This window comes from Myotis daubentonii, chromosome 11 (assembly GCF_963259705.1).
Source record: "Myotis daubentonii chromosome 11, mMyoDau2.1, whole genome shotgun sequence".
Classification (NCBI taxonomy): domain Eukaryota; kingdom Metazoa; phylum Chordata; class Mammalia; order Chiroptera; family Vespertilionidae; genus Myotis; species Myotis daubentonii.
The window spans coordinates 4,132,344-4,145,421 of record NC_081850.1 but is presented as its reverse complement, the minus strand read 5'-3'; the positions used below and the strand labels follow the sequence as shown (position 1 = coordinate 4,145,421).

At 43.8% G+C, this 13,078-nt stretch overlaps 1 protein-coding gene across 6 annotated transcripts in view; it reads right to left on the bottom strand.

The window, feature by feature from the left end:
* Nucleotides 1-13,078, bottom strand: part of AUH (AU RNA binding methylglutaconyl-CoA hydratase) — a 181,138-nt gene that overhangs the window by 84,039 nt on the left and 84,021 nt on the right. Inside the window, exon 7 of one of the 6 annotated variants that reach the window (XR_009447564.1) lies at nt 10,703-10,805. The exons of the other annotated variants lie outside the window; for them this stretch is intronic. The gene's annotated coding sequence lies outside the window, so the exon portion shown is untranslated. The remainder of the gene's footprint in view (nt 1-10,702; nt 10,806-13,078) is intronic. 6 annotated transcript variants of the gene reach the window in all.

Below are 13,078 nucleotides of genomic sequence, written 5' to 3'. Positions count from 1 at the left end.
CAATAAAAAATGAGAGGAAATTTCATAATTTATATACTACAGAAATACAGAGACTACTACGAACAATAATGTGCCAACAAATTAGACAACCTACAAAATATTAATAAATTCCTAGAAACATACAACCTACCAAGACCTGAATCATGAAAAAATAGAAAATTTCAACAAACTCACTAAAAGGAGTCTGAATCAGAATAAAAAAACCTATCAACAAACAAAAGTTAGAACCATATGGCTTCACCAATCCTTCTAACTCAGCAGTTCTCAGCCTTTCACAGGGGTCGCCTAAGACAGTGGTCGGCAAACTGCGGCTCTTTGGCCCCTTGAGTGTGGCCACGAAGTTTTAATTGCACTGTACGTGTGCACCCGCACGTGGTATTTTGTGGAAGAACCACACTCAAGGGGCCGCAGTTTGCCGACCACTGGCCTAAGACCATCAGAAAACACATACATAATTACATATTGTTTTTGTGATTAATCACTATGCTTTAATTATGTTCAATTTGTAACAATGAAAATACATCCTGCATATCAGATATTTACATTATGATTCATAACAGTAGCAAAATTACAGTTATGAAGTAGCAACAAAAATAATTTTATGGTTGGGGGTCACCACAACATGAGGAACTGTATTAAAGGGTCACAGCTTTAGGAAGGTTGAGAACCACTGTTCTAACTCCTCAAAAAAAAAAAAATAGAGGAGGAAACACTTCTAAACTCATTTTATGAGGCCAGCATTACCCCGATAATAAAACCAGACAAGGATATCACGGAAAGGAAGGGATACTAGGAGGGAGAGAGTAGGGGAAAGAAGGGAAGGAGGGAAAGAGGAAGGGAGGGAGGGAGGGAGGGAGGGAGGAAGGGAAGATTTGACACCAAAAGTAAAGGCAACAAAAGCAAATGTAAACAAGTGGGACTATATCAAACTAAAGCTTGTGCATCATCAAAAAGAAAAGGCAACCTATGGAATAGGAGGAAATATCTGTAAATCATGTATCTGAAAATGGGTTAAAATCCAAAATATATAAAGAAGTCATAGCTCCATAGGAAAAAAACAAACAAAACAAAAAAACCCAACCCAAATGATGCAATTAAAAAATGGGCAGAGTATCCTAACAGACATTTCCCAAAGACATACAGATGGCCAACAGGTAAATGAAAAGTTGCTCAACATCACTAATCACCAGGGAAATGCAGATGAAAGCCACAATGTGACATCACCTTACATCTGTTAGAATGGCTAGTATCAAAATCACAAGAAGTTACAAGCGCTGGCGAGGATGTGCAGAAAAGGGAGCCCTTCTGCACGGCTGGTGGGAATGCAGACTGGTGCAGCCACTATGGAAAAGAGTACGGACGTTTCTGAAACTAATATAGTATGCCAATTGTTTCTCGATAAGCAATAAAACAATAATGCAACTGAAGGACAGATGTATATGTTATTCAATTAAGAAATCACAGCACTTTCTCTTCCAGCCAAGATAGCAAAGACTCCATTTGCCTTCTGCCTGAAAAATCCAAAAAAGTTTTCATGACAGTGGACGTGAGTCACCAGAGAGTGAGGACAGAAAGGGGAAGCCCTATAAATGCCAAAACTATTGTCCAGAGAGTTTCCAGGACACTGCACAGAGGGGCAGTGCCATGCCAAACCCAGTGCACCCTCGTGTTGAAGCCAGAGAGACCAGGTAATAGAGTGTGCGGGACAGCAATAAGACTCCAGAAATCTGACGAGGGTCCCTCTTGATTATCCAGCAGAGAACTGACTACCACTTACATGTGAGGAAACCCAAGAGTCTCCTGAAAGGAAACCACCTGAAGGGAGGAAAAGTTCAAGAAGTCCAATAGCCCTAGCCAGTTTGGCTCAATGGATAGAGCGTTGGCCTGCAGAATGAAGGGTCCCAGGTTCAATTCTAGTCAAGGACACATGCCCGGGTTGCGGGCTCGGTCCCCAGTAGGGGGCGTGCAGGAGGCAGCTGATCAATGATTCTCTCTCATCATTGATGTTTCTCTCTCTCCCTCACTCTTCCCCTCTGAAATCAATAAAAATATACTTATAAAAAAAATTTTCAATAAACATCAAGTAAAAGGACCACAAAGAAAACTACACCAAGGCACATAATTCAAACCGCTCAAAACCAATTATAAAGAGAAAATCTTACAGTACCCTAGGGAGGGGGAAAAAAACAAAGATATGGATGGATGAAGTAGATTCCTTGTGAGAAAAAAAAATGCAACTAAGAAGAGAATACAACAACACCTTTAACGTACTGACAAATAAATACCAACTCAGAATTCTATACCCAGCAAAAATACTTTTAAATACAGAGGTAAAAGAAAGCCTTCTCCAGATATTCAAAGGCTGAAGAAATTCATCAGCAGCAGACCTGCATTACAGAAATGTCGAAGGAAGTCCACTGGGAGAAGGGGATCATAACAGATGGAAAGAAGTAAAAGAACTGGAAATATCTACCTAGTAAATATATATTTTCCTAATTAGTTAAATCTCTTTAAATAATAACTAATTAATAAAAGTAATTAACCATCCTGTGTGGTTTTATAGCATATGCAAAATAAAGTGCATAACCATAGGACAAAGGTCAGAAAAAAATAAAAGTACTTAAAATAACATTCTTGTATGTGAAATGATTTATCATGAGATGGTACACTATATAATGAAAGATGTACCGTATATGCCCTAATGCAATCAATAAAAAATAAAAAATAGAATCAATTAATCCAAAGAATGACCAAAAAAAGGAAAGGGGAAACAAAAACAAATAGAAATAGAAAAAAATAAGAAAATGAAAGGTTTATATGTAACTGATGTTGCTGATATTATAACCACATTTAACATAAGTAGTCCGAATATCCCAATTAAAGGAAGCAAGTGTGAGATAGGATAAAAAAGCAATGTGCTGCCTAATAGAAACATATTTTAAAGACATAAATAGGTTAAGAATAAAAGAACAGGAAAGGATATATCAGGCTAACAATAGTCAAAAAAAGCTAGAATAACTACATAAAAATCAGACATAGATTTCACAGGAAAGAATATCACCAGAGATAAAAGAAATAATTTTTAAATGATATAGAATTCAAACCATCATAAGACATGACAAATAAGTATTTCTGCACTTGATAACACAGCCTGGAAATACAAGAAGTAAATAACAATAGCAATGAAAAGAGAAATATAAAAATTCACAACTATAGTCTCTCAATATTTAATGGAACAAGTAGCAAGAAAACCAGCAAAGATATAAAGAAATGGACAACATTGCCAACCAACTTAACTTAAATGACATTTATAGAGCATTCTGCCAAGAAACAAAATATTTAAAAATTGTTGAGAGAAATTAAAGACCTAACAAAATACACAGTATGTTGTGTTCCCAGATCTGAAGAGTCAGTACTAAGATATCAAATCTCCACAAATTGATCTACAGGTTGAACATAATCCCATTCAAAATTCCAGAAGGATTTTTTTATGAAAACTGACACGCTGATTCATTTGAAAATGGCAAGGATTTAGATTAGACAAAACAACTTTGACCAATAAGTAAGAGAACTAACTGACTTGAAGATTTATTTTAATGCTACTGTAATCAAGTATTGGTATCAAGATAAACAAATAGATTAATGAAACAGGAAAGAGTCCAGAAAAAAAACCTACACATATATGGATATCTCATTTTTGACAAAGCTGCAAAGGTGAATAAAAGGAAAAAGACATTCTTTTCAATAAATGATGCTGGAACAATCAAAAATCACATCATCTACAAAAACTGACTCAAAATGCATCACAGATCTAAATGTAAACTGACTACTTTAGAAGTTCCAAAACAAAACATAGGAGAATAATATTTGTGAGTCTGGTTTAGGCAAAGATTTCTTTTCCAGAGAACTCCAAAATCATAATCCATGAAAAAACAAATTGATAAATTGATCTTCTTCTAAATTAAAATCTGCTTTCTGATAGAATTGCTAAGAGAATGAAAAGGTAAATCATAGATGGGAAGAAAATATCTGCAAAGCATCTATCTGAAATAGGACCTGTATCTAAAGTGTTCAATAATAACAAAATGCAACAATAAGAATTTAAAACTCAGTAATACAACAACCCCATTAAAAACAGGTATAAGATTTGAGCAGATACAGCATCACAGAGGAAATACAGATGGCAAGAACATATATAAAAAATGCTCAACATCTTTAGACATGAGGGAAATGAAACACCACAGTGAGGTACCACACACCCATGAGGAGAACTAAAGGCACCGGAAGCATTGGTGAGGATGGGAACCAAAGTCTCATTACTGCTGGTGGGGACTCTCAGATGGCTGGTCCGACCACACGTACACATACTTGTCACGTGAAGCCATTCTGGTCCTAGGAATTTACCCAAGATAACTAATAGCATGTGTCCATGCAAATGTTTATAGCAGCTTTACTCATAGCACCGCAAATCTGGAACTAAGCCAAGTGTCTATCCACATGTGAACAGATCATCAAGCAGTGGTATATCTGAACAATGCCATACCATTCAGGAATAACAGGGATTAACTACTGACACTCACTACAACATGGATAAATATCAAAATAATTCTGCTGAGTGAAAGAGGCCAGGCAAAGAAAAGATTAAATAATATATGATAATGTTTATGTAAAATTCTAGAAAATAAAAACTCATATCTAGTGACATAAAGTGGTTCAGTTATTGCCTGAAAAAAACTCTTAGGGGTGATAGATGTTATCATTATCTTGACTGTAATTATGGTAACACGGGTGTATATACTAGTATGTCAAAATGTACCAAACTGTACACCATAAAATACATGCCGTTTACTGTACATCAATTATAACTTAGTAGAGCTGTTAAAGACATGCTGAAAAGAAGAAATACTACAGCAAACAAGAGTGACAACACGAGTAACTGGCAGCCTGCCACTGTGCCAGAATGCTAAAAGGCTAGAGTCCTATCCTCGCCAGCTCTCCCGGGGCCTGTGGTAGACATCACTGCTGTCTCACTTTACAAAAGAAGAAACAGGGATCAGAGCAGACATGAATGCAGTTCAGTGAGGGAGGCAGGATCCCAGTGCAGAGGCCCCGCCAGACCCCCTCCCTGCAGCTGTCTGCCCCAGGCAGAGGTGCTGCTCCTCAGCCTTTCATTCCATCCCCAAGGCCACGGCGGAGGGGAGTGTGCTCAGTGTGACGGAGCGAAGAAACATCACCTGGCTCCACTGCTGAGTGAGCTCCCTGCTGGCATCACACTGGACAAGCACCGTGTAAAGTAGAAGGCCCAGGTGCGTGCCCAGGAGAAGCTGAGAGTTCCCGCCCTGTCTCCCTGTTACAGGTATTGGAGACTCAAAACCAGTCATCACAGTGGGTGACCTGTAAAAAGTGAGTTCCGTTTTATTTTTAAAACAGACAGAAACTGCCAATCCTGGTAACTTACAGAGGCAGGCCTGTCTTACCTTTCCCTTTGACCGTTACATCTCCTCCCATTGCTTCCAGACATCTGCTTTCTATGCCACTTCAAGTGATTCTTAACACTGTCATTTACCTTGATACCTAAGGCACACTACAGAATAGGACAACGCAAACAAGGCTGTTTTGATTACAACTGGACAACAGGAAAGGAATGTGCTGCGCACGAAATGAATAATCTGTTTCTTAAAATACCAAGTTACTGGTTTTTTTTTAAAAAAACAAAACAAAACAAAAATGAGAGTAAGAGAAACTAATATCAATCCGAAGTCATAAAAAGGAAATTGAAGTACTCAGAATCAAAATAGCTGATTAATTTGATTCCACACTTAAAATTTGGACATAGAAAGCAATAAAGCAAATTTCAATGAAAAAACATCAAGTTGAAGTAAATAAAATATTCTTGTAACAGTAATTCTCCAGTTTACTTTGGGTAGCTGCTCTGTGAAGTTAATTTCATTCTACCTCCTCGGAAGCAGCAGCTCACACACTTAGTGATACTCGCTGAAGGCCCCAGGGTCTCAAACTCTGGGAACGAGACAGTCAGTCGCTATAGTTGCACATTTTATATATATAAGAGTATAACACTTTGAATTACTTTTTGTACAAATTATGAGATTAAGTTGAGGTTCTTTTCTTTTCTTTTTTATTTGCCTATGGATGTCCAACTTTTCTAACACCGTATTTGTCAAATATCCACTGGCCATATCTGCATGGGTCTATTTGGGATTCTGCCGGTTCCACTGATGAATGGGTCTATCCTTCCACCAATACCACCTACAGGTAATAAATTCTCTTGATTTTCCTTCATCTGACAATGCCCTTCTTCCACCTTCATTCCTAAAGGACATTTTCTCCTAATACAGAATCTGGGTTGACAGTTTTCTTTCAGCACCTTAGAAATGTCATTACACTTACTGACATTGTTTCTGATGAGGAATCTAGTCATTCAGATCATTATTTCCCTATTAATATTGTGTTACTTTCCTCTGACTTTCAAGAATTTTTTTTGGGGGGGGGAGTAGGGGGTCTTTAGTTTTAAGCAGTTTGATTATGATGTGTCTGGTTATGGCTTTCTTTGTGCTCATCTTGTTTGGGTTCATTTAGCTTCTTAAATCCTTGTTTGTCTTTCATCAAATTTGTGAAGTCTTCAGCCATTATTTCTTCAAACATTTTTTCATGAGCCACACTCTCTCCTTTCCTTCTCAGGCTCTTGTGACAAATGTTAAACATTTCAAGACTGTCTCATAGGTCCCTGAGGTTCAGTTCATTTACTCACAATCTCATTTGTTTCTGTTCAGACTGATTAATTCCTATTGTCCCCTCGTAAAGTTAACTCATGTTCTTCTGTCATCTCTATTCTGCAATTCAGTCCATTCAGTTTGTTTTTATTTTCCAGTCCTAAAATTTCTATTAGTGGTACTTTATCCTTTATTTCTTTTTTGAAACTTTCTGTATTTCCATTTGTTCCTGTGGCATATGACCTAAAATTAGCCTGGCTGGTGTGGCTGTGTTTGAGTGTCTTCCCATGTACCAGGAGGTCACGGTTCAATTCACATGCCTGGGTTATGGGCTTGATCCCCAGGAGGGGGCGTGCAGGAGGCAGCCACTCGATGTTTCTCATCATTGATGTTCCTATCTCTCTTTCCCTCTCCCTTCTTCTGTCTCTGAAATCAATAAAAACATTTCTTTTAAAAAAAAGACCTAAAATTAAGTCCCAATATTATGCGCTGCCTAATATCTCAGGAAACCAGGTGAACCACAAATCACCTGACCACAAGTCTCCCTCCCCTCTTTGCTCTCCCCTGTCAACATACCCTCCAGGCTAACAGCCCTCCTTATGGAGGAGACCAAGCACATTCCTGCCACCATGGAATTATTCAGACAAGCCAATCACATCCTTCCCTCTTCTCACTGCCAAGCCTGCCACCCACAGACGGTCTTTTCACTGTTCCTGAGCACAGCCTCTGTGTGGGCCTGCGGGACTTGTGCTGTCATGCTCCCCTGAGTACACATGACTAAGGAACTGCTAACAACATCTATCCAGGGTCAGGTGTCAGGGGCCTGGCCATCTAGGAAAGGAATCCCTCCCCAGCAAGGTGCAGAGGGGGAGCTATTGGAACAGCTCACCTTTACTTCTTGGAGCATTTTTGTAATAACTGCTTTAAAATCTTTCTCAAATAGTTCTTACATCTGCCATCTTGGACTGTGGGGAGGCATGGGACAGGAGTTGGCTGAAGGCGGCAGCCCCTGCCTTGACTTTTCAAAACAAGTCTGAGCCCCCAGGTGTCTACTGGAATCTTTATGCTTAGTCTTCAGACGTCCTTGCTTAAAGGACACTGCAGACGCATGTGTCTTCTCAAGGATGCTTACCCTGCTGATAGTATCTAATAATTTTAGTTCAAGCTGTTGTTACAATAAAAGCCTAAGGAGGCAGGCGAATGGGCCTGTTTGGTTCCTATAGCCAAGCAGTCCCTTAGCCCGCTCTTTCACAGAAACATGTGTCAGAGTAGTCATGCATCCGTCGCTCAGGGTCTGCTGGTCAGTCCCAGCACTGGACAGCATCTGTTGATCCTCTTCTCCCATGCAAGTGGAGATTTGAGGGTACTTCCTATGCTGAGAAATTCTGGCCTGGAGATTTGAGGGTACTTCATATGCTGAGAAATTCTGGCCTGGAGATTTGGGGGTACTTCATATGCTGAGAAATTCTGGCCTGGAGATTTGGGGGTACTTCATATGCTGAGTAATTCTGGCCTGGAGATTTTGTTTTAGCACTGAATCAACTTGGCTGTGTTCCGACTGCACATTCCAACCAGCCTTCTGTGGACCATGGTTTCAGTGTTCGTTGTTTTGAGGCCTTTGGCCGGTTCAGACCTGGGCAGTGGTCCATCTCTTGTTTCAAATTCGCAAATGTTTGGTGTGCTGTTTAGCATCAGAACACACACTCAGCCAGGAGTGAGTCCTGTCCACAAGTGACTTTATGGGTTCTGTTCCTGAGCTCCTCACTCTTCACCATCTCAGTGGTACTTGCTGGTCCCAGGGGCTCCCTGTGTCTCTGGCCCTCAGCCTGACACACTGGGCATATTTACCTTGCTGTGCTCTGCACGCCAACAGCCACACCATGCCCACGCCCAAACAGTGGATGGGCAGGGAAGCATGGAGACTGGCGCCCACCCTCCTGAGACAAAGCTCCTCTGAGCACAGAAGGTCCTCCTCCCTCAGAACTTCAGGTGTTTGGGTGCTGGCTGCTACTGCTGTCGCTAAAAGGAAATCCGTTTCCCAGTTTGCGGAGCCTGAACTAGAGAGACTCTTCTGGAGGAGTTCCCTCTGTCTGTGCCAATTTCTGTTTTTTTAGACCAGGCCAGTGGACGACAGAAAGAAAAAGAAATTCCACATTTGTATTTTCAGCCCAGACCACTCTCCTAACGTCCAAATTTGCACAACCAACTATCAACCTGATTGATTCTGCACTTGATGTGGATTTTTAATCAAGCACGTCCGAGCAATATTCCTCACTATCTCTTCCCATCCTCCTCTGTCCACTACTCTCCACCATCAGCCCAAGGGAGCTTCTCAGCTGCCCCAGCCTGCGGCCTCGGGCTCCGTCTCCACGTCCTTCCCTCTCTTATGCTCCTCATTCAGTCTACCAGGAGATTCTCCAACCACACCTGGCGCCTCCCATCACTGCCCCAGGCCAGGCCCAGCACAGCCACTGGAACTCCAGCCACAGGCTCCTGGCAGGAAGGCACTCCTGCCACTAGCCTGGAGCTACTGACTGGCATGGTGACCAGACAAATCTTTACAAGCCTAAGATCTCACTGCATCTCTGCTGACACGCTGCTGTGGGTCCTTCTCATTGAGATAGAGCTGCCATCCCTGCGGGCTCGGACTCCATTCCTATCATTCTCCGCCTCCTGCCTGTCACGGCCGCAGTGGGGGACAAATGAGTGTCCCAGGCTGTGCCCTCTCAGCCCTCTGCCCAGGTGCGCCTTTGTCTCAAATGCTCCCTCCGGCCTGACAACTTCCTCATTCCTACCAGCCTCGTCTCAACCCCAATGTGACCCTCTCAGGAGGCTCCCCTGACCACCTACTTTCAAGTGAAGAGCCCGCCCCTCGCCAGACCCCTGGCCCTTCCACCGCGATTCACACGTATTATGTGCGTGTCCACTGCTCCGAGCGGGTCAGCTGCGTGGCGGCAGACCTTCTCGTGTTTGTTCACGGCTGCATGCCGGCGTCTACACCAGTGCAGGCTCAACAACATTTGCGAGTTGAGTGAAGAAATATGCCTGGAGCTCAGTGTGTTACCAAAGAGACCCGCAGGAGGGGAGGAAGCTGGAGCCATGCTGGGACCCACGCACAGGCCTTGGGAACAGGGCTGGCGGCTAACGAAGCCAGTTCCTCAGACGCACGCTCCCGGGTGAACGACCTATGCACGTCCATGCCAACACCTGCCCATGACGGGGTGGCTATGCTACCCACACATGGCTAACCTCTCCTACCAGACTCCAGAGGGGCAATTCCAAGAAAGCGCTGTTGCATTACATATAGGTAATACGGGGTGGGCAAGGAGGCTTACAGTTGTTCGTATGGAAAATAACACAATAATCACTAAACAAGAATAAACTCTGTTTTCATACTCACAACTGTAAATCTACTTTTACCCACATTGTGTATGTTTCCTCCACAGCAACTAACAAAATGCCTGTCAACAGGGGACACCAACAGCCAGCTCCCAGCCCCTCATCCACAAGGCAGAGCAGTGGTCCTGAGCTGCTCTCAGCGCCGCGGACAGAGCGCACAGGAGGCCCCGCTCACAGCCTGCGCAAGGTCGTCCAGGCCTCTCCTCTCCTCCCAGGAGCCGGCAGCACTCAGCCCTGCACGGAAGGGCTCTGCTATTTGTGGAGTCAAGTTCGCCCTCGCAGGATAACGGTGAGTCACTGCCCAGGAGATTCCAAAGAATAAGTCCAGACTCTGATGTCAAGCCGAAGAGGATTTCAATAAAGGCTGCAAACAAAACTTTCCAAAATGACGACTGTGTTCAGGGCAACACACACACAGGATTTAAAAGTCCATCATTACCTCAGACACCCCCTAAAATAGAGTGCCAGACGCCAGCCCAGACTCCGCCTTGCTCAGCTCAGCCGACAGCGAGGCCCCAGTCCCCCGTCCCTGCCCCCCTAAACCCCCCTCAGAGAGAAGAGCACAGACAAACCAGGACTCTGGTTCTGGTCCTGTGAAACCCAAGTGCTCCCATCTTCTTCTTTTCCTTTTTGAGGAACGGTCAATGCCAATAACCATCACTGAAGATGCTTTTCCTGAAAAGTTTCCAAGAAGAGAATGCTAAAACTGGACCCGTGGTGAGTCAGACCTCAACGCAGCGATCAAAGTCATCGTCACCCAAAGTGGACAACCTGATGTTCAGCGCTATCCAATAAAATGAAAATAAAACATATTCATTCAGAATTCTTGGCAAAGATTTTTAGCCTAAACATGAAGAAATAACTGTCAAATTCACAATATGCAATCCTCAGTAAGATAATTTGCCTGAGCCCTAACCGGTTTGGCTCAGTGGATAGAGTGTCAGCCTGTGGACTGAAGGGTCCCAGGTTCGATTTCCGTCAACGGCATGTACCTTGGTTGCGGGAACATCCCTAGTGGGAGGTGTGCAGGAGGCAGCTGATCGATGTTTCTAACTCTCTATCCCTCTCCCTTCCTCTCTGTAAAAAATCAATAAAATATATATGTATTTTTTAAAGATAATTTGCCTGATTTTTTAAAATTAGTTATAAAAAAACAAAGAGATGGATGACTTGTCTAAATTTCAAAAAAGAAAAGTTCTAACCAAACGCGATGTGTAACATTTAATGAGATTCTGAATTAGAAAAACAAAACAACTATAAACTACATTTTGAAACCCCTGGGGACACCTGAATATCAATGTTATCATTGTTCAGTATGATAATAGTGTTTGGTTATATAACAGTCCTTTCTTATTCTTAGGAAAGGCAGGCTGCAACACTTCAAGTTCACCTTGTTATTTTGAAATGGCTCAGCAAGGAAAGATGGGTGTGCATCTGCGAGGGAGAATGGAGAGCTAGAGACACATGTGGCAGAAGGCTGTGGGAGGGAAGATCTTAATGAGGCGAGATAAAAAGGTGCATTTCAGTGCTTTTCAAATCTCCTACAGTTTAAATATTTCCAGAATAAGAGGCTGAAGAGAAAAGACCACTGGAAATGCTAGACACTGTGTCCACTGTGGTGCATACCCAAGCAAAAAGCCTCAATAGTCCCCCTGGTCTCCAAGCCTCCAGTAGAAGAGGCAAGAAACCATGGTTAGGAATGAGGGAACTTGCCACCAATTTGTGCGCAAACAAAAAAGTTTCTAAACTGTTAAATAAAAAAGATCATAATCCTCTGGACTTGTTTTATTTGATTCTTATAGACAGGCTAAAGGGTGGTATTCTTTGAGGAGTTATTTTTAAAAGAGAGTTTTATTTTGACTACTGAAGGAGAAGAAGACAGGAAGTTGAGCTGTTTTTTTAAATGTGAAAATACTGGAGAACAGAGTAGGGGCTATGTTTTACAAAATCCCCAATATAATTCAGAATACTATAGGGAGGTCCTAGAGTAACAATTATTTTTAAATTGGCTAATGCTTTAAATCGTTAGCATTGTATTTGTACAATATTTGTCTACAATCAAATATATATATACTAGAGGCCCGGTGCACAAAAATTTGTGCACTCGGGGGGGAGGGGGGTCCCTCAGCCCTGCCTGTGCCCTCTCGCAGTCTGGGACCCCTCAGGAGATAACGACCTGCTGGCTTAGGCCTGCTCCCAGGTGGCAGAGGGCAGGCCTAATCCCTAGGCGCAGCCCCTGGTCGGGCTCAGAGCAGGGCCAATTGGGGAGTTGGGGCGCCGCCCCCTGTCATGCACAGAGCAGGGCGGATTGGGAGGTTGCGATGCCACCCTCAGTCACGCTCAGGGTAGGGCCGATTGGGGGGTTGGGGCACCAGCCCCTGTCACACTCAAGGCAGGGTCGATGGGGAGGTTGCAGCACCACCCCCTGTCACACACAGAGCAGGGCCCATCAGGGGGTTGGGGCGCCGCCTTCTATCACCCACAGAGCAGGGCCAATCAGGGGGTTGGGGCGCCGCCACTGTCACACTCAGGGCAGGGCCGATAGGGTGGTTATGGCTCTACCCCATCACACACAGAACAGGGCCCGTGGGGGGGGGGGGGGGCGGGTTGGGGCACCGCCCTCTATCACCCACAGAGCAGGGCCGATCAGGGAGTTGGGGCGCTGCCACTCACACTCAGGGCAGGGCCGATGGGGAGGTTATGGCTCTACCCCGCCACACACAGAGTAGGGCCCGTGGGGTGGGGGGGTTGGGGCACCGCACCCTGTCACACACAGAGCAGGGCCCATCAGGGGGTTGGGGTGCCGCCTTCTATCACCCACAGAGCAGGGCCGATCAGGGGGTTGGGGCGCCGCCACTGTCACACTCAGGGCAGGGCCGATAGGGTGGTTATGGCTCTACCCCATCACACACAGAACAGGGCCCGTGGGGGGGGGGCACCGCCCTCTA